This window comes from Pseudophryne corroboree, chromosome 3 (genome assembly GCF_028390025.1).
Source record: "Pseudophryne corroboree isolate aPseCor3 chromosome 3, aPseCor3.hap2, whole genome shotgun sequence".
Classification (NCBI taxonomy): Eukaryota; Metazoa; Chordata; class Amphibia; order Anura; family Myobatrachidae; genus Pseudophryne; species Pseudophryne corroboree.
This window is the reverse complement of record NC_086446.1, coordinates 447,267,191-447,285,432: the sequence shown is the minus strand read 5'-3', so window position 1 is coordinate 447,285,432 and position 18,242 is coordinate 447,267,191. Positions and strand designations below refer to the sequence as shown.

Here is an 18,242-nt window from a genome sequence, read left to right as displayed (position 1 = left end):
TGATTAACCCTCAGGATGATTTGAAGTGTAACAAGGAAGTGACTGTAAAGTACTTGATTAACATGAGTAAACAGCTAAGGAATCAAAATGATAATTTGAAGTTGGTGATTCCCGATTTACCAGATAGTAATTGTCATGACATTGAACCTGGGGATTATGTAATGATACGGAATTTTCTACGCTCAGGTTGCCTTATTGACAGATGGGAAGGACCATACCAAGTCTTATTGACTAGCACTACAGCATTGAAAGTTGCCGAGAGAGAGACTTGGGTTCATTCGTCCCATTGTAAGAAGGTTGCTGATCCAGAGAGGTCCCGTGATAAGGAACAGACGGTAGAGGAAGTTATATCACTGGAGTGTCTGTTCCAGGAGGACTGAGGCGGCACCTGAGCATTGAGAATCACAAGAGCAAAAGCAGTTGTCGATTCCCTGTTCCCTTTTATTGTTTTTCTCCACTTCCCATCCCCCCTCCCTCAAATTATTTTTCCCCCTTCTCATTCTTCTTCGTTTCCTCCTATAAGATGGACTTGCCCCAAGAGACTGTGATCCGGATTTTCCTGTTGACCATGATGTTGACCAGAGCAGTCTGTTCCGGCGAGAGTACCATGGAGGTCGAGAGAGGTTCTGGAATGGGTTCTGATGACAGAGATGGAGGCGTAGTTTTCCGAAAACAACATAACCAACAAGCAAAGGCGAGTATCAGAAAACGATCCGATAGCATTGACCATAGAAGGAATTGTGAAGGATTGTTAGCTGAAGAAAACTGTATCTGTAGGCTCTGTGACAATGTAGTTGAGGATGGATGCATCAAGAAATGCCAATCCAGTTTTAATATCCACATGGACCGGCATCCCTTGAGTGACTATCACTCCTTAGTGGGTAGTGTGTTAAATCAAACAGATTGTTGGGTATGCTCTCAAGTACCTCAAGGTCATAGCAAATCAGGACTAGTACCATTTCCTTTAACGATAGGGGAGGTACTTGAGCTAAGTGGTGGGAGGCCGGTGGACAAGAGGTTTAATATCTCCAGTCCTCCTAGTTTGAAGCTCCACCAATATCATGTGGATAGATCCCTCATATGCTTTAACATTTCCAATCCCCGAAAGCCGGGAAATTGGGAAGTGTCATGGAGTAACCAAACCATGACCTTTTCATATAGAGCAGATAGAATGCCGACAGATACAGAGCTTATACGCCACATAGCCAGTAGAGGAAAATCTTTCCGATATAGGTATACTCTAGGAAATAGGATTACGAGAGTTGGAGAGGTATCACCAGGATACTGTGCACATATCGTACAAGCTGATACGTGTACTAGACAGACAGATGGGAGAATTAGGGTTAGGAGATTTCACATGGAAGATGTGTAATATGGTTATGTCCTACTCCGTCCCATATGTTCTCCCCGATGATGCATATTTCATATGCGGGAGGAAGGCGTATAAGTGGCTTGCCCCAAACTCTGAAGGATTGTGTTATATTGGAAAAATATTGCCTGAAGTAATGACTGTATCACATGCCAAAATGAAAGATATACACCGTGTTGCCCAAGCTCCTTATACTCACACCCATTACGAGCACGTAGTTAAACGGCACCTGATAGAAAGAACAGAGCATCCGGCCTCTGACATGATCCATGAATCCACCGGGATTCAGTTTCTAATCGCGTTAGACATCACTCGCACCGCCAGAGGAGTGTTGAATTATAAATACATATCTGCGCTCGCAAATTTGTTAGACAATATCACAGAAATGTATGATGACACGTTTAGGTATACTGGAAGAGAACTTCAAGCTTATAAAACAGAACTGGTTCAGCATAGAATGATTCTCAATTATCTCACGGCAGTGACAGGTGGATATTGTGTCACACTGGCAACGCAGTACGGCGTGAAATATTGCACATATATTACAAATAGTACAGAGGACCCGGTCGAGGTCATAGACCAAAAGATGGACGATATTCTCCAACTGAAGTGGGAATTTCGCAGGAGACACAATCTCACTCTTGCTGCTGTAGGTAATGAGCTGACTGGTTGGGTGTCATGGTTGAACCCGCGAAATTGGTTCATTGGTTTAGGAGAATGGGCTCAAGGAGTCATAATGGATGTTGGGAAGTTTCTCCTATGTATCTTAGGTGTTATCATAACGATTGGCTTGATATTTAGATGCGGTCAGGCTTTAACGAAGTGTAAACGAAGTACCAGGGTGATGAGTTTAAGGAGTGAGGAAATTGTAATTCCAATGGATTTGATTTATGACCCAAATGTAGAAACAATGATGTGATGAAAATGCGATTTCTACGGTCCGTTTCTTTCACCTGTTTTTCCGTTTTCTCCAAGGTAAAAAGACCCACTTGGACGAGGAATTTGATGATCCTGTATACAGACAACTGATGGATTAAAGAAGAAGTTTTGACAACCTTATACACAGATATTTGATGAACTTTGCCATAGATCCCCAGTTTCCCTAGAAATTTTAAAATTACGCTAGCCCAACACTTTTGTAAATCTATGGACATTGACAAAGCTTTTTGCCCACACGCCTTTTGGCAAAAGCACAAAGAAGACTGCATTCAACAGACACCGAACAAGACTTCAACCGACAAATGTTCATTTACCTGACATAGAATACCACTGCATTTACCGTAATTATGTCTTTTCTTCATCTCTACAACCTTCAGGTAATTACACACATAGTCGATAGGGAATACAGGCACAGATATCAGCAATCACATATTCCCCCATTCATGTATCATCAACTAAAATGTGCTCCCCATTTGTTACAACCACAGCCGAAAAGAGCTCGGTAAAGTTTGACAGCCCATCCACAGACCCGTACCACGGGATAAGAAGGAATTCAAATGTATACTTCGCAATGCCTCGAAGCTTGATTTAAAACACGTACGGCACGATGATACATGACCCCCAAACACGGATTCATACACACATGCTTCTGCTATCTCACTAGGTCATACCCTTTTCCTACCTTCTCCTCTCCTCCCCTACCCAACCATGGAAATGTATTAACCCCTGACATATATTTTTCTCGTTTTGAAATGTTTTAGGAAGTGGCAGTTATTGTTGACTGCCAAAGGGTGGACTGTCAAAGTCAGAAAAATATCACGATGCACACTGCCATATTTGCACCCCATATGTGTCCCTGCTGCGCATGCGTGCGCTCTCCCGTGCGTGCGCATACTCGCTGTTGCGGGCACCCGCAGGCGCACGGTATGCGCATTTACGGTAGAGATTGTATGCGTCTAGCGGGCGACTCTTTCGTTACATATTTCCACTATATAATTTATTTTGTAGATCATGGTCCCTTTGATAGATTCTGAAAGTTTGGTTAATGTAGCATGTTCATGGACAGAGAAATCCCTCTTTGTTTGATACGAAGGGTCAGACAGGAGTAATACAGTGAGGTTTAGTATCCATCGGAAGAGTATTTAATTAGCAATATTCCGGTGTTGGTTTGAAGCGGATTAATCGCTCGTGCGAATAGTTATGGACATAAGAAGTTTATGTCCATTTACTATTATTTGCACTTACTTATTCATGCGGCGGGAAACCCAGTTTCCCACCCACCTGAGCAGTTGGAAATCGTCACAGCCCACCTGTATGAATCAACCTATGACCTTTTGTTATGATGCGAGGAGGAATTCCTGTGTCCAATGAACAATGAGATTGTAGGGACCATTGAATTGTATTGTGTGTGGGGCATAAATAGACAAGCCGATCACATCCAGCTCACTCTTCAACGGTTCTCATTGCTGAAAATCGGGAGCTGGATGTCCAGAGGCGCATGCGATCGTTCCCCTTGTGCGTAAGTTTTCTCCGCAATCATATTGTCTTTCTTGTTATTATGGGCCATATCTCTCTCTCTCTTCTCTTTCTCTAGTATTCTCTTAAACGTAATAGTATTGTATTGAATTTACTGTGTAGTTATCTGGTTAGTTAGTCTATGTTATATTGTAGTGTATGACTTGTAATTGTATTATTCTTTTTCAAGTATAACATTCATATTAGGCGTTAGACCCTAAGCACGGTATTTGTGTATTTCTTATAGTGTTAAGTATTCTCAGAGCGTCGGTGACGCTCGAACAGCTTTTAAGTTAATAAGGTTACACGGTGTTGCATCTACACTCAATCTCTGCACCAAGGTTTACTGCATAATACACTGTTTTATGGTATAGTTACAAAGGTTTAACATTGTGAGCGTCTGCGCCGCTGGTGATCTCCTCGTGGTCTCGAGCTTTCGCATCGCTATAGCAAATCATTACGTTAGTCGGCAGCCAATAGTGTGCCTGCCTGTGATCTCTTGGCCGTGAGCGAACGTGACGCTTGAGCGTCTCGACCTCGGCTAAGCGATTGCTACGCAACGTGCGTACCCTTACGGTACTCCATACGTCAATAGCGTACAGTGTTCTTAGACCTCATAAAGGGTTTTAAATAAGATAAATATTTAGCTTTATCAGTGCTAATCACATGATTTTCCGCCCAGCGAAGAATCCTTGCAGCTTCTGCCATTGCCCTCCTGCTTCTTGTGCCACCCTGTCTGTTTACGTGGGTGACTGCCGTGATGTTGTCCGACTGGATCAACACCGGCTGACCTTGAAGCAGAGGTCTTGCTAAGCTTAGAGCATTGTAAATGTCCCTTAGCTTCAGGATATTTATGTGAAGTGATGTCTCCAGGCTTGACCATAAGCCCTGGATATTCCTTCCCTGTGTGACTGCTCCCCAGCCTCGCAGGCTGGCATCCGTGGTCACCAGGACCAAGTCCTGAATGCCTAATCTGCGGCCCTCTAGAAGATGAGCACTCTGCAACCACCACAGGAGGGACACCCTTGTCCTTGGTGACAGGGTTATCCGCTGATGCATCTGAAGATGCGACCCGGACCAATTGTCCAGCAGGTCCCACTGGAAAGTTCTTGCGTGGAATCTGCCGAATGGGATTGCTTCGTAGGAAGCCACCATTTTACCCAGAACCCTTGTGCATTGATGCACTGAGACTTGGCTCGGTTTTAGGAGGTTCCGGACTAGCTCGGATAACTCACTGGTTTTCTCCTCCGGGAGAAACACCTTTTTCTGGACTGTGTCCAGGATCATCCCTAGGAACAGAAGACACGTCGTCGGAACCAGGTGCGATTTTGGAATATTGAGAATCCAATCGTGCTGCCGCAACACTACCTGAGATAGTGCTACACCGACCTCCAACTGTTCCCTGGATCTTACCCTTATCAGGGAATTGTCCAAGTAAGGGATAACTAAAATTTACTTCCTTCGAAGGAATATCATCATTTCGGCCATTACCTTGGTAAAGACCCGGGGTGCCGTGGACCATCCATACGGCAGCGTCTGAACTGATAGTGACAGTTCTGTACCATAAACCTGAGGTACCCTTGGTGAGAAGGGTAAATTTTGACATGAAGGTAAGCATCCTTGATGTCCCGAGACATCATGTAGTCCTTCTTCCAGGTTCGCAATCACTGCTCTGAGTGACTCAATCTTGAATTTGAACCTCTGTATGTAAGTGTTCAAAGATTTTAGATTTAGAATCGGTCTCACCGAGCCGTCCGGCTTCGGTACCACAACAGTGTGGAATAATACCCCGTTCCCTGTTGCAGGAGGGGTATCTTGATTATCACCTGCTGGGAATACAGCTTGTGAATGGCTTCCAAAATGTCTCCCTGTCAGAAGGAGACATCGGTAAAGCCGACTTTAGGAAACGGCGAGGGGGAGACGTCTCAAATTCTAATTTGTACCCCTGAGATATCACCTGAAGGATCCAGGGGTCTACTTGCGAGTGAGCCCACTGCGCGCTGAAATTCATTGAGACGGGCCCCCCACCGTGCCTGATTCTGCTTGTAAAGCCCCAACGTATACTGAGGGCTTGGCAGAGGCGGGAGAGGGTTTCTGTTCCTGGGAACTGGCCGATTTCTGCAGCCTTTTTCCTCTCCCTCTGTCACAGGGCAGAAATGAGGAACCTTTGGCCGCTTGTCCACGAAAAGACTGCGCCTGATAATACGGCGTCTTCTCATGTTGAGAGGCGACCTGGGGTACAAACGTGGAATTCCCAGCTGTTGCCGTGGCCACCAGGTCTGAAAGACCGACCCCAAATAACTCCTCCCCTTAATAAAGCAATACTTCCAAATGCCGTTTGGAATACGCATCACCTGACCACTGACGTGTCCATAACCCTCTACTGGTAGAAATGGACAACGCGCTTAGACTTGATGCCAGTCGGCAAATATTCCGCTGTGCATCACGCATATATAGAAATGCATCTTTTAAATGCTCTATAGGCAAAAATATACTGTCCCTATCTAGGGTATCAATATTTTCAGTCAGGGAATCCGACCACGCCAACCCAGCACTGCACATCCAGGCTGAGGCGATTGCTGGTCGCAGTATAACACCAGTATGTGTGTGAATACCTTTTAGGATACCCTCCTGCCTTCTATCAGCAGGATCCTTAAGGGCGGCCATCTCAGGCGAAGGTAGAGCCCTTACAAGCGTGTGAGCGCTTTATCCACCCTAGGGGGTGTTTCCCAACGCACCCTAACCTCTGGCGGGAAAGGATATAATGCCAATAACATTTTAGAAATTATCAGTTGTTATCGGGGGAAACCCACGCATCATCACACACCTCATTTAATTTCTCAGATTTAGGAAAACTACAGGTAGTTTTTCCTCACTGAACATAATACCCCTTTTTTGGTGGTACTCGTATTATCAGAAATGTGTAAAACATTTTTCATTGCCTCAATCGTGTAACGTGTGGCCCTACTGGAAGTCACATTCGTCTCTTCACCGTCGACACTGGAGTCAGTATCCGTGTCGGCGTCTATATCTGCCATCTGAGGTAACGGGCGCTTTAGAGCCCCTGACGGCCTATGAGACGTCTGGACAGGCACAAGCTGAATAGCCGGCTGTCTCATGTCAACCACTGTCTTTTATACAGAGCTGACACTGTCACGTAATTCCTTCCAACAGTTCATCCACTCAGGTGTCGACCCCCTAGGGGGGTGACATCACTATTACAGGCAATCTGCTCCGTCTCCACATCATTTTTCTCCTCATACATGTCGACACAAAAGTACCGACATACAGCACACACACAGGGAATGCTCTGATCCCACTAGCCCTTTGGGGAGACAGAGGGAGAGTTTGCCAGCACACACCAGAGCGCTATATATATATACAGGGATAACCTTATATAAGTGTTTTTCCCCTTATAGCTGCTGTATAGTTAATACTGCGCCTAATTTGTGCCCCCCTCTCTTTTTTAACCCTTTCTGTAGTGTAGTGACTGCAGGGGAGAGTCAGGGAGCTTCCCTCCAACGGAGCTGTGAGGGAAAATGGCGCCAGTGTGCTGAGGAGATAGGCTCCGCCCCCTTATCGGCGGCCTTATCTCCCATTTTTCTATGTATTCTAGCAGGGGTTAAATGCATCCATATAGCCCAGGAGCTATATGTGATGCATTTTTTGCCATCCAAGGTGTTTTTATTGCGTCTCAGGGCACCCCCCCCCAGCGCCCTGCACCCTCAGTGACCGAAATGTGAAGTGTGCTGAGAGCAATGGCGCACAGCTGCAGTGCTGTGCGCTACCTTGTTGAAGACAGGACGTCTTCTGCCGCCGATTTTCCGGACCTCTTCTGCCTTCTGGCTCTGTAAGGGGGCCGGCGGCGCGGCTCTGGGACCCATCCAAGCTGGGCCTGTGATCGTCCCTCTGGAGCTAATGTCCAGTAGCCTAAGAAGCCCAATCCACTCTGCACGCAGGTGAGTTCGCTTCTTCTCCCCTTAGTCCCTCGATGCAGTGAGCCTGTTGCCAGCAGGTTTCACTGAAAATAAAAAACCTAATCTAAAACTTTCACTAAGAAGCTCAGGAGAGCCCCTAGTGTGCACCCTTCTCGTTCGGGCACAGAGATCTACTGAGGCTTGGAGGAGGGTCATAGGGGGAGGAGCCAGTGCACACCAGATAGTCCTAAAGCTCTCTTTAGATGTGCCCAGTCTCCTGCGGAGCCACTATTCCCCATGGTCCTTACGGAGTCCCCAGCATCCACTTAGGACGTTAGAGAAATACGTAATGCAGTAAATCTTTGTGAAAATCCTATATTAGATAAAACCTGACGCACCAAGCCCCCTCAGGTTATAGAATATAGAGATAGCAAGTTGAGTGAAAGACACGAAATGGACACCACTCAGCTATCAAATGCACACACAAATAGTCACAGTTTGTACAATGCAGAGGTTATTACTAACAATAATACTGCACTGGACTAGCTTACACAGCTATATAACAATAGATATAACAGTACACAGTAAGAACTGGATGTATATCACAGGGTAATTGTAGTAGGAAACCCTGACTAAATGCACTCTCTTTCTTAACTAACACTGACTAAAAAAAGGCAGGTAGAATACTTAAGTGTCTTGTAAAGTCACAGCACTGACAACCAGGCGGCTTTACATAGGAGGATTTGCCCAAGCATTCCCAGGAACAGTGAGCTGAGGGTTAATGGTGCCGCAGACAATGACAGGGAGTGAGGGAGAGACAGATATGCAGCTCCAGGGCGGGAACATTTGCAGAAAATGGCGCCCTGGGGCTGCGGGAGGGGCTTCAGGTCTAAGCTCTATCCCCCTGCTGGCAAAACCATCGGGTACTGCAAGCTCTAATAAAACGGTTTATAGAGAAAACCTGACCTGTCCCATGCCCTGGTGATCTATTGGCATCGCCTGTACTGCCACAGTGTCCACCGCCAGCGTGCGCAGCCCGCCTCCCACTGACCGCGCTGGATCGCGATAAAGACCGGGTCCCGCAAGCGGGACCCACTTACCACCTTCCCGAAGCGCGGCCACGCGATCCCGGAGAGCCCCCGTCATGTGTGCCTGACAAGAAGAAAACCGGAGCCTCCTGCTGTAGTTACCCGACAACCAGGGCTCGGAAGTGAACAGCGCCGCTGGGGAGAGTCGGAGCTGCAGCCGTGAATGTCCACTGACATGTAACACTGCTGCTACCCTTGAAGTCTTCACTTTTTTCCTCAGAAAAAAAGCTCTTCTTAGGGCTGCCTGGAGCAGCCTCTCTGTTAAGTGCCTGCTACTGCAGCACCAACTACAAAACTGAGATCCTGTGCAGGGAGGCGGGGTGATATAGGAGGCGGCGCTATGCATTCTGGGAACAGTCAAAGCTTTGAGCCTGTTGGTGCCTCGGATCAAGATCCTACTCTACACCCCATTGTCCATTCCTTGTGGAGCCCAGTGTACCCAGCAGCAGAAAGACTTCTAACTGTCTAATTAGTCATACGTTTTTTGCAGACAATTGAATAGGCGCTGTTCGCAAATTGCCGAGGCTAATTGAATTTGGTCCTTTGTCGGTTAATAAGGTCTCTTTAATATGGTGTCTGTTCCCAACCAAAAGTACTACCAAATATGTTCGTGCTACATAAAAAATTAAAAATGTCTAATTATCACAAATTGGGGAATTCAATCACGGGAGAAAGGTGCGAACTGCCGCAGAGTTAAAATACCGGCAAACGGCACTGCACCTCATACCCTTATTTTCCCAAATGTTCATTACCTATAACTTCATGATTAGCAGGATATACACAAATATTTTGAAGCAAGCAATAAGAAAATAAATACCCTGGTGTCCGGTCCTACACAGAAAATGCATGTGCCAAAATGTAGATTCCGAAATAAAGCTCCTCAATCAAGCTGAAGGAATAGACCTACTGTTACACAACGCAGTTTGTTTTTCCACACTGCAAGTTAGAGAAAAATAAGTGTTAATAGTCTCTTAACTTTAGGTTCTATATGAAATCTTAACTAGTGAACATATGTTTATAGTCTGATATCACAGGACCGATGTAACAGCACAGCGTGCCAGCTGGCAACTGCCGACGAGTGAAAAGGTCATTAGATGAAACACTGATAACTGTAAACATAATATATTTGTATAGTATACTCTTATGCTTGATGAAGACATTAGGTGTATTGGACAAGTCTAATTTAACACAATTGGCTTAGGGAAAAAAGCATTCATCAACTAAGTGTGTGGCAACATATTATTGCCCAGCAATACAGAGACCTCCGAGACCACGCACAAGGGTTCTCTGCGCCAAGTGGGCATGTTTATTTAGCACCCCAGCTTCAGGAAAATCGACAGACATCAGATTCCCTTTGTAATTAAGAGTGCCTCCGGTTAAACCCATATTTTTGCAGAGACTGTACAGCTCATAGAAATCAACCAGGAAAAAAAAAAAACAACCTAGAAGACTATGGGGTATATGCAATAGCGGGCGAATTCGCGGCAATTATCGCCGTTTTTTCAATTCGACCAAATTCGCCAGGTGAATTCCGGAAGGTGGCTTCCGGAATTCACCATATGCAATGAAAAACGGATTCGCCAGAGTCGCGGGCGAAAATCGGCCGATTTGGCGGATTTTGCCGCGATTTTAATAAACGGGAAAAAACCCGAAAAAAAAAATGGCGTGGGGTCCCCCCTCCAAAGCATAACCAGCCTCGGGCTCATCGAGCTGGTCCTGGTTCTAAAAATGCAGGGGAAAAATCGGCCAGGGATCCCCCGTATTTTTAAAACCAGCACCGGGCTCTGCGCCTGATGCTGGTGCCAAAAATACGGGGGACAAAAAGAGTAGGGGTCCCCCGTATTTTTAACACCAGCATCGGGCTCCACTAGCTGGACAGATAATGCCACAGCCGGGGGTCACTTTTATGCCGTGCCCTGCGGCCGTGGCATCAAATATCCAACTAGTCACCCCTGGCCGGGGTACCCTGGGGGAGTGGGGACCCCTTCAATCAAGGGGTCCCCCCCCCCCCAGCCACCCAAGGGCCAGGGGTGAAGCCCGAGGCTGTCCCCCCCCATCCAATGGGCTGCGGATGGGGGGGCTGATAGCCTTTGTGATAAAAAAAAAGATATTGTTTTTTCCATTAGTACTACAAGTCCCAGCAAGCCTCCCCCGCAAGCTGGTACTTGGAGAACCACAAGTACCAGCATGCGGGAGAAAAACGGGCCCGCTGGTACCTGTAGTACTACTGGGAAAAAAATACCCAAATAAAAACAGGACACACACACCTTGATAGTAAAACTTTATTTCATACGCCGACACACATACTTACCTGTGTTGACACGCCGACTGCAACGATCTCCGACGATCCGAGGGTACCTGTCAAAAAATTATACTCACCTTCCAGCGTCCAGAGGTCCAGGTCCAGAGGTAAATCCACGTACTTTGTAAAAAAACAAACCGAACACGATCCACCGGACTAATGAAAGGGGTCCAATGTTTTCACATTAGACTCCTTTCCCCGAATGCCGGGACATCACGTGACTCCTGTCACTGATGTCCCTTCAGCCAATCAGGAAGCGCTACTGCCGTGGCGCTCACCTGATTGGCTGGACGCTGTCTGTACTCTGACAGCGCCTCGCAAAGCCGCTCCATTACTTTCAATGGTGGGAACTTTGCGGCTAGCGGTGGGGTCACCCGCCGGTCAGCCGCTGACCGGCGGGTGACCTCACCGCTAGCCGCTAAGTTCCCACCATTGAATATAATGGAGGGAGCTGTGCGATGCGCTGTCACAGCGATCAGCCAATCAGGTGAGCGCAACGAAGTTGCGCTTCCTGATTGGCTTAGAGACCTGTCAGTGACAGCTGTCACTGACAGGTCTCATTCGTGGAAAGGTGTCCCATGTGTCAGCATGGGACCCCTTTCAGTCCGTTCTGGAGCGGGTATTTGCGTTTTCTTTTTTTGCCAAGTACGTGGATTTATCTCTGGACCCTGAGGTGAGTATATTGAACTTTGCTTTTCAGGTATCCGTGGATTCTACTTGGAGAAGAGGACCGATGTCGGCGTGTGAACATAGGTAAGTATGTGTGTGTCGGTAGTGTGAAATAAAGTTTTACTGTCGACGGTGTGTGTGTCCTGTTTTTATTTGGGTATTTTTTTCCCAGTAGTACTACAGGTACCAGCGGGCCCGCTTTTCTCCCGCATGCTGGTACTTGTGGTTCTCCAAGTACCAGCTTGCGGGGGAGGCTTGCTGGGACTTGTAGTACTAATGGAAAAAACAATATCTTTTTTTTATCACAAAGGCTATCAGCCCCCCCATCCGCAGCCCATTGGATGGGGGGGGACAGCCTCGGGCTTCACCCCTGGCCCTTGGGTGGCTGGGGGGGGGGGGACCCCTTGATTGAAGGGGTCCCCACTCCCCCAGGGTACCCCGGCCAGGGGTGACTAGTTGGATATTTGATGCCACGGCCGCAGGGCACGGCATAAAAGTGACCCCCGGCTGTGGCATTATCTGTCCAGCTAGTGGAGCCCGATGCTGGTGTTAAAAATACGGGGGACCCCTACTCTTTTTGTCCCCCGTATTTTTGGCACCAGCACAGGGCGCAGAGCCCGGTGCTGGTTTTAAAAATACGGGGGATCCCCTGTCAATTTTTTCCCCGCATTTTTAGAACCAGGACCAGCTCAATGAGCCGAGGCTGGTTATGCTTTGGAGGGGGGACCCCACGCCATTTTTTTTTCTGATTTTACCGTTCCAGCAATAAAAAAAATAAAAAAAAATAAAAATAATATTTTTAAAAATATATAAATATTTGTGCCTCCCCCCCCCAAAAAAAAAAAGTACCTAATCCCTTCTAATATAAATAGATCTGCTATTCCCAAAAAAAAAAACACCAAAAAAAACATGTTTAAATTTTTTTTATTTGTTTTCACCCTCCAAAGTGTGGCGGATTGAAAATGACGAATTTGCTGTCTAAAAGCACTGCTGTAGAATTTCCAAACTTGAATTGAATATGCTTTGGTCGAATTGCAGCACTTGTATCATTGCAGAAAAGTCGAATTTGCAAAAAGTCGAATTTTGAAAGTCCGTTTTTTGGTCGGAAAACACTGCATTGCATAGGCGAATTTTTTTTTTGGGTCGAAAATGACCCGAAATTCGCCAATTTCGGGAATTCGACCACAATTGCATATACCCCTATGCCTGCTCCACTTGCCATAGACAACTTGTAAGGAGGTGTGCAATACAATGAGGTCCCCACACTGTATATACCTAAAGGAGAAAGCTCTATTATGTACTGAAGAATGAACAATGTTTATTTCACAAGTTAACCATGGTTTCACTCTGCAATTGATGTACAGCATAGTAGCCAATCACGCATCTTATGTCAACTTGTAGTTGACACATACCTAGCCACTTCCTGGCATCCTTATCTGGACTCACTTTGTGCCTTCACATTATCAATCAGGGTGGATGTGTTAGGAAGGAATGACCGATGCATGGAGCAGAATCTGTAAGGAAAAAGACCAATTAAATCAACTCCAACTAATGCTACAGGAGACGTACTGCGCCATCTATTGCGCCGGAGAGATTGACTGCTCCGGTAACGCAGGCTGTGCGCAGTATCATACATGGGTATCAGACACTTTGAGAGACCCACACCTGTTACTGCCCAGAGGGCCCCAGCGAGGGTTACCTCTGGGGGATTTCTCTAGGTCATGGCTAGGCCGTCAGGTACATCAACCAAAAGCCATAGCCTAGACCACGCACTTAAGGTACATCTAGAACATGCCTCAATTATCTGCCTGGCGTAGTCCTACACCTGCATGGAACGAAGCCATCTGCCCAGTGCTCTACTCTCAAATAAGGGAATTTATATAATATACTAAAGACTGGAGAAATTAACAAGTTGCTCATAGTAACCAAACTGCTTTTATCTAGCATTTATCAAGTGCATTCTATAAAATAATAGGCAGGAGCTAGGTGGCTGTTATGGGTAACTTCTCAATGTCCACACTTTAGAAGGTTTAATACATCTCCTTGAAAGTTCTTTACGTGAAGCAACCAACTACGTATACTCCGTAACGGGTCAGTAGTGCAGATAGGGCTGGATTGGCCCCAATAGGCACAGAGGAAACCCCCAGTGGGTCCCGCTGCTAAGTGCCCACCCACTCCTCTAGGGATCAGGTTCCAGACTGTACACTTGATTTATCCATTATACATATGCTCTATTATACTGCACAGGACAGGATACGGTTATGAGACCGCCGGTCACAATATCGACGCCGGAATCCCAAAGACTCAAAAGCCCGCCGGTCGGCATGCCGACCAACAGGGACTATTTTCACTCGGGGGTGTCCACAACACCCATAGAGTGGGAATATAACGTGTGGCGAGCACAGCGAGCCTGCAAGGTGCAACGTTGCGCTCGCCTGCCATCTAAAAGCCGGGATCCTGGGGTCAGTATGGTGACCGGCATCTACTGACTGCCGGTCAACCGAACCCAACCCCACAGGACTATGGAATATTTTCTACAGTGCATTGCTACTGTGGTACATTACCATGCTGGCTCTAGCAGCAATATATTTTTTTTTTTTTTAAAGGCCCAGACCACTCTCTAATGGTTAGCCAATGCTAACAATCCGACACTCAGTGCAGATGTGTTCCATTGCAGCAGAGCCTTGTTCTAATCTAGCACTTACATGTGGGGATATTCTACAATTGAGTGGCTAAATTTGTAATGTCACAGCTGGGTGACAGCTGTAGAATCAGGTGGAGCAGAGAGAAAGCTGTGCACACATGGTGTATACACTGACAGACATCTGGATGCATTGAGCACTGCAAGCATAACGTGTGGGGTACACACAAGTAAATATTGCTTGTTACACCCCTTTTAAATTGAAATCCCACATGTGACCCAGGATTTTGTATACAGGTCCAACTTGGGTGCAACCGAGCCGACATCCATTTCAGAGTGGCAGCTGGAGATTAGATCATCTCTTAGTGCCAGATTTCCCTATGCTGTAAACGGGTGCCAGGTCGCATTTTCATTTCAACCTTTTTCTGTCGACAATATGGTATCAATCTACTGACTGTACACCTTTTGACTGTTAATCCCCACCCATGCCAACAATCCACTACATCAGTGGTTCTCAATCTCTGTCCTCAGGACCCCACTCAGTTCACATTTTCCACTGACACAATTTAAAAGATCCACAGGTGGAGCAGATTATTTCATTTGTGATTCCATTAGAAGACCTGGAAAACGTGAACTGTGTGGGGTCCTGAGGACAGAGTTTGAGAACCTGTGTTCTATGTAATTCATACACAACATACAGTAGTGTGGCAATACCTGTAAATACTCCAATTATATTCCCCATAATTTATTCAAGTGGTCTCAGATATTTACATTGGATGTAATGCAGATAGAATACCTGTTACATAAAAATGGTACAAATAAATGAAACACAAAAAATGTTTAATGATTAGCAGGTCACTACTTTATACAATACTGTACCTCATCAATAAGAAAAACCGTGTGAATATGCCATAAGTTAGGATGAAACACATAACATTTACCAGTGGACGAGATGTCAGCTGTCAAGATCCCAACAGCGGCATCCCGCCCGCTAGAATTCCGGCAGCAGAACGATCGCAAACAGTCAACTTGCAGGCTCACTGCGCTCGCCACTGGATCCCATTCTACGGATGTCATGGACAGCCACAAGTGGGAACAGTACTGTTTTGCTGGGATTCCAGTTGTCAGTTTTGCCAGCTATCAGGATTCCGGCGTCTGTATCCTGATCACCAGGCCTCGACAGCCGGCAAACTGAATGGATCCCGTTAGGGCTAAAACACACTACCCGGCTTTTGCCGGCCGGGAAAAAGCCGGACGGCTTTTTCCCGTGCCGGCATTGTAGTTAACAGTGTGAGGGCTAGGGTCCCTTCACACTGCACGGCCCCGGCCCGGCTTGCAGCCGGGTCTCACCACTGGAAGGTCCGGCGGCCGCCGGGCCGTCTTTGCAGCCAGTGAACCGTGTGTGTGAAGGGGAGCTTTCACACACCACGGTTTTTTCTGAAGCCGTGTCTGATGCTGCGCATGCGCACAGCATCACACACGGCTCAAAGCCGTCCTGTGTGCGAGACTCTGCCGGTTTCTCCCGGATGGCAAAAAGCCGGACAAAGTTTGTGTGGCTTTTTGCAATCCGGGAGAAACCGGCCAGTGTGTTACAGCCCTTAGGGCTAAAACACACTACCCGGCTTTTTCCAGTGCCGACATTGTAGTTAACAGTGTGAGGGCTAGGGTCCCTTCACACTGCACGGCCCCAGCCCGGCTGCCGGGTCTCACCACTGGAAGGTCCGGCGGCCGCCGGGCCGTCTTTGCAGCCAGTGAACCGTGTGTGTGAAGGGGAGCTTTCACACACAACATTTTTTTCTGAAGCCGTGTCTGATGCTGTGCGCATGCGCACAGCATCACACACGGCTCAAAGCCGTCCTGTGTGCGAGACTCTGCCGGTTTCTCCCGGATGGCAAAAAGCCGGACAAAGTTTGTCCGGCTTTTTGCCATCCGGGAGAAACCGGCCAGTGTGTTACAGCCCTTAAAGGGTGTCATTCTGGAGGCGCACACACTGCAGCCTGCCTGCACTACATTTACTAGCTTCTATTGGGTGACTGGGATAATAAGTTCACGTATGTGAATGAATTGGATAGTCATATGACTGTTTCTCAATATAAATTAGTAAAGTGATGATTCTCCTACAGGCAGACACTGGTCATGCCTGTAATCACACAACACATGATCTCCGTGCGCAGAGCCCACTGCAGGTTATAGAACACACTGGCGGCCCCGTACACAGCGCTAAGTACTCCAGCAGCACGCTCAGTCCTCTCTATACCCGGGCAGTACAAGTCAATCTCCTATTACCACGACAGGGAATCTCATACCGGTGGTTACGGGCTCCCAACCCACCACTGTAACGCCACACAGACACGTCACTCACCCACCACGTGCAGATTCCGAGCCCGACTGCGCAGGCTTAAACGTTAAGCGTGAGACGTCAGTCATTTCATTCCTTTACCCCCTCCCTGATGCTGTCACGTGGTGCCCAGGGGAGGCCCCAGGGGGTTGTGTCTATTTTCCCTTCCTGGCATGGACCAGGATGTGACAGCAGAAGAGGGCGGACGTTCTCTATTGCCCTTACAGCACGTTCATTTTTTATCACGCTCCACTGTACCCTGTGGGCGGGCTTTGCTCGTCACGCTTCGGGCTAGGGGTTGTATGCAATAGCTGTCAGAAGCTGCCGTATTGTCGGAAAGACGGCATCTTTCGACAGATTTCGGTCAGATGGGGTTCCAACCTATTCAAAAAGTGCAGTTTTTTTCCAACAAGTCGGGAATTCCCGACGTGCCGGAAAACACGTGGATTCCGCCAATCCACGTGCTTCTGTCAGGTTCTACAGGTTTTGGCCCCCTTTCCGACAATCTCAATCCGCCTTTAAAAAAAGTTTGGATTGATGTGAGGTGACGGGGAGCGGTGCGGCGGGCTATGGGGAGCGGGGATGAGAGGTACCTTGACGCATACCTCCCAACTTCTCATTTTCCCAAGGAGGGACACACGCAGCGAAGCCGCGGGTGCTCCCGAAAAAGGGGCGTGGCCTAAGAAAAAGGCGCGTGCTTTCGCGGGAGGACCCACGATTGCGAGTTACGCCCCCGTTTTCGTCACTGAGGGGGCATGACCAGCGCTCTGTGAGCCGCTGGCATGCCCCCTCTCCCTCTGACTCCCTCTATTCACCGCTGCTCTCCCAACTGCCCCCACCGCGGGACACTGCGGCCCGTGGGTGGGACAGCGGGACAGTCCCCAAAAAACGGGACTGTCCCGCGAAAAAAATCGGGACAGTTGGGAGGTATGTTGACGACCGTCCCCCGACCAGGCACCTCTCTCCCTACAGCGCGGCACTGGGTGGCCGTGTTGTACGCCTCCTGCAGCTCCCTATGTTCTCACACACGGGGAGATTAAGACAGCGGCACGGACAGTCGGATTAGGCTCAAATCTGACAGTCAGATTTGCCCACTCTATTGAATAGAGGTTGTAGGATCCATTCCAACTCTTATTGAATATACCCCTTGGTGTCTTGCTCCACTTCGCTTGCCACAGGTTACTACTCCAAATAGTTGGTGACGTGGAGCCAGTGGTTTATGGAAAAAGTCCTTTCCACGAAGGGAAGCTAGACGTTACCGAGGTTTCAGGCTGCGCAGGGGAGGGGAGCAACTAGCAACCGTCCGTCTGCATGTGTGTGTTTTGTTGACGTAACATGTATGACCAAAGTGTCATAGTGCTATGATGAGGCAGTCCCGCCCCTGATAAGTGCCATCTGCCAGTGGCAGCTGTTCATTCTGTGTGTGCATGCCCGTTATCTATATTGCAAACACCTAGGGGTCAA

At 47.6% G+C, this 18,242-nt stretch overlaps 1 protein-coding gene and 1 non-coding gene across 8 annotated transcripts in view; both read right to left on the bottom strand.

The window, feature by feature from the left end:
- SLC35C2 (solute carrier family 35 member C2) overlaps nucleotides 1-16,946 on the bottom strand; it is a 199,300-nt gene extending 182,354 nt beyond the window's left edge. The window contains exons 1-3 of one of the 7 annotated variants that reach the window (XM_063960504.1): nucleotides 16,803-16,946; nucleotides 13,212-13,313; nucleotides 9,646-9,764 (exon numbers count right to left, since the gene is read on the bottom strand). The gene's annotated coding sequence lies outside the window, so the exon portion shown is untranslated. Of the gene's footprint in view, nucleotides 1-9,645; nucleotides 9,765-13,211; nucleotides 13,314-15,154; nucleotides 15,251-16,746 lie in introns of those variants that run through there. The other 6 variants (XM_063960497.1, XM_063960503.1, XM_063960500.1 and 3 more) reach the window with 6 other exon arrangements.
- LOC134899988 (small Cajal body-specific RNA 16) lies at nucleotides 13,414-13,568 on the bottom strand. The gene has a single exon (XR_010173511.1). It is a non-coding gene; the product is annotated as a small Cajal body-specific RNA 16 (non-coding RNA).
- Nucleotides 16,947-18,242: the final 1,296 nt, after the last annotated feature.